Genomic DNA, 4,116 nt, shown 5'->3' with positions numbered 1-4,116 from the left:
TAAATTTTGCTTAAATTGTCTGTATTTTAATTCAATACTTTACCATTTTCCCTATTTTTTTCAGTCTAACTTAGATGTAATTAAATAGTTTTTAGAATAAAACCATACCATTTCATTTTATATGCATCTCATGATGATTTTTATATTTTGGCATTTTAAAATTCCTCCACAATACAAATAACTTGTTTGTGTTTCTTTTATGTTGGTGTGGTAGTTAAGGTGGTGTGCCAACTTGGCTGGGCTGTGGTTTTGAGTGGCTGGGAAGCTGGATTCAGTTATTCTCCATGATGAGATTGGAATCAGCTCTATGGTGGAATCTGCTGTGAGCAGCTAAGTAGCTGCCTTTGGGGTGTAGCCTATTTCTAGTACATAAGGAGAAGCTTTGAGAAAGGTCTTGAGGTTTTGGTACATCTGAATCCTGCATTTGGCTGAATCTTCATCTCAGTGGCCAGCCTTGTTGTCTGCCAATCATGGGATTGTTCCTGGACTTCAACTAGTGGCCTGTTACGTTGTGTGCTAACCTTGGGACTGTGCCATTTTACTTGTTAGTCCTGGGTTTTGTCAGCCTCGGCATCCAGCAGCTAGCTGTGTGTCAGAAAAAGCCTCCAGCTCTAGTGAGCCTGGAACAGGAAGCAGAGCTGAAGCCCAAGATCCAGGGGTCTTCAGCCATCCCTTTGAGCTGGCACTTTGAATACCATCTTGGAAACCCAAGGAGGGGTCACTATGAGCTGGATCTGACTCCACGGAAGTGAGTTTGGTTTACACACACACACACACACACACACACACATACCTATCTCTGTAAAGATACCACCTCAGAAACACAAAGAGAGGTCGCTATGAGTTGAATCAACTCAACGGCAGTGAATTTAGTTTACACATATATGTCTTTTTCAAAAAAATAGTTTTAAAAGATCTCCAAGGTCCCCTGATGATACAGGGGCCAAGTGCTTGGCTACTAACCAAAAAATCAGTGATTCAAAAGTTCAAACCCATCAGCAGCCACATGGAGGAAAGATGACAGTCTGCCTTCACAAAAATCATAGCCTGGAAACCCTATAGGACAACTCCACTCTGTCACCATAAGACTGCTATGAGTCAGAATCTACTCAAGGGGCAATAGGTTTTGTTTTCACAAGATTTCCACTTTATTTGAATGGGGTCCCTTGATATTCGCTTGGAAAGCAGCTTAGCCTTCTCCTCTGTGAAACAACTTTACAAATAAATCCATCAAATTTTAGGTAACTTTTAACATTTTTTTTTTTTTTACCAGCTGGGTTGTCCTTTGCTTCATTTTTTTTTTTCATTCTGGAACTGCTAGTTTTATTTTAAGACAAAATTACCCCTTTCTACTTAAATAAAACACATTCCATATAATATATTACTTAAGTAACTTAGAAAGATTTTGCTTTAAGATTTTCCATTTTTAAGAAATGACTTTTAACATTGACATAGTACAAAATATAAAACTTTGGACAAAATTCAATTCCATTAATTCCTGGAAATTTGTTCTTCATGTTAGGTGCTGTTGAGTCAGCTCTGACTCATAGTGGCCCTATGTACAACAGAACGAAACAATGAGTAATCCTGCACCATCCTCACAATCCTGCTCTGGTGGAGCCCATTGTCACAGTCACTGTGTCAATGCATCTTGTTGAAGGTCTTCTCCTTTTTTGCTGACCCATTACTTCACCGAGCATAATATCCTTCTCCAGGAACTGGTCCCTTCTGACAACATGACCCAAGTAAATGAGATGTAGTCTGGCCATTTGCGCTTCTAAGCAGAATTCTGGCTGTACTTATTCAAAGACACATTCGTTCATTCTTCTGGTAGGCCATGATGTTTTCAGCATTCTTTGCAACACCACAATTCAAATGCATTAATTCTTTGATCTTCCTTTTTATCCAGCTTTCCCATGCATATGAGGCTATTGAAAATACCATGCCTTGGATCAGGTACACCTTAGTCTTCAAAGTGATATTGTTGCTCTTTAATACTTCAAAGAGATCTTTTGCAGCAGATTTGCACTGTATGTACAACAGTTTCTCTGGTTTCTTAACTGCTACTTCCATGATCATTATTTATGGATCCAAGTAAAATGAAACCCTTGATAACTTCAATCTTTTCTCCATTTATTATGATGTTGCCTATTGATTCAGTTGTGAGGATTTTTGTTTTCTTTATCTTGCGTATAATCCATATCTTAAGTATAATTCATACTTAAGACTGTAGTGTTTAATCTTCATCAGTAAGTGCTTCAAGTAATCTTTACTTTCAGCAACCAAGGTTGTGTCATCTGCATATCACAGGTTGTTAATGAGCCTTCCTCCAATCTTGATGCCACATTCTTCTTCATATGGTCCAGCTTCTTGGATTATTTGCTCAACATATGTACAAGTGTAGTGAAAGGATACAACCCTGATGCACATCCTTCCTGATTTTAAACCATGCAGTATTCCCTTGATCTGTTTGAACAACTACCTCTTGGTCTATGTACAGTTTCCTCATGAGCACAATTAAGTGTTCCAGAATTCTCATTCTTCTCAATGTTATCCCTAATATGTTATGATCCACACAATTGAATGCCTTTGCACAGTCAATAAAAGACAAGTGAAAATTTTTCTAGTATTCTTTGCTTTTAGCCAAGATCCATCTGACATCAGCAATGATCTCTCTCATTCCATGTACTCTTCTGAAACAAGCTTGAATTTCTGGAAGTTTCTTGCCAATATACTGCTGAAACTGTTTTTGAATTGGCCTCAGCAAAATTTTACTCGAGTATTGTAGTACTGATATTTTTTGATCATTTCTGCATTCTGTTGTATCATCTTTCTTTGGAATGGGCATAGATATGGATCTCTTACAATCACTTAGTCAGGCAGCTGTCTTCCAAATCTCTTGGCATAAGTAAGTGTGTGCCTCCAGTGCTGCATCCATTTGTTAAAACATCTCAACGGGCATTCTGTCAATTCCTGGAGTTTGTTTTTTTTGCAAATTCCTTCAATGCAGCTCTGACTTCTTCTTTCAATACCATTGGTTCTTTATCTTAAGCTACCTATTAAATGGTTGAACATCAACCAATTCTTTTTGAAACAGTGGTTCTGTGATTACTTTCATCTTCTTTTGATGCTTCCTGAGTTGTTCAATATATTGTCCATAGAATCTTTCAATATTGCAACTAAAGTCTTGATTTTTTCCTTCAGTTCTTCCAGCTTGAGAAATACTGAGAATGTTCTTCCCTTTTAATTTTCTAATTCCAAATCTTTGCACATTTCATTAAAATACTTCACTTTGTCTTCTTAAGATGCCCTTTCAAATTTTCTGTTCAACTCTTTTATTTCATGATTTCTTCCATTCACTTTAGCTACTTTCTGTTTAAGACTAAGTTTCATAGTTTATCCTCACATCCATTTTGGTCTTTTTTTCCTTTCCTGTCTTTTTAATGACTATTTGCTTTCTCTGTGTATGATGTTCTTGATGTCATCCCACAACTCATATTGTCTTTAGTCATTGGTGTTCAATGTGTCAAATCTATCCTTCAGATGGTCCCTAAATTCAGGTGAGATATAATCAAGGTCATATTTTGGCTCTCATGGACTTGTTTTAATTTTCTTAAGCTTCATTGTGAACATCAGATATGAGCTATTGGTCTTTTCTACAGTCAGGCCCTTGCCTAGTTCTGAGTGATGGTATTGAGCTTCTCCATCACCTCTCCACAGATGTAGTTGATTTGATTCCTTTGTATTCTATCTGGTGTGGTCCATGGGTATAGGACCATTTATGTTGTTGAAAAAAAGACATTTGTAATGAGTAAGTTGTTGGCCTTGCAAAATTCTATCATGTGGTCTCCAGCATTGTCTGTATCACTAACACCATATTTTCCAACTTATTCAGTCTGAAATTGACTAAACATTCAGTCAAGATGTATTAATAATTATTGGTGATTGGAATGTGAAAGTTGGAAACAAAGAACAACTGGAAATGTTATGACTATTTAATTTATATAAGCACTTATTTTTCACTAAACCTATCAGAAGAAAGTTCTTGGAAGGAGATTTTTTTTTTTTTTTTTTTTTTTAATTAGGATTTGGGTGAAGATTTACAGAGTAAATTCA

This window comes from Orycteropus afer, unplaced genomic scaffold, assembly GCF_000298275.1.
Source record: "Orycteropus afer afer isolate SDZICR_OR568_19922 unplaced genomic scaffold, OryAfe1.0 scaffold00185, whole genome shotgun sequence".
Lineage (NCBI taxonomy): Eukaryota > Metazoa > Chordata > Mammalia > Tubulidentata > Orycteropodidae > Orycteropus > Orycteropus afer.
Note: the sequence above shows the minus strand (reverse complement) of the source record.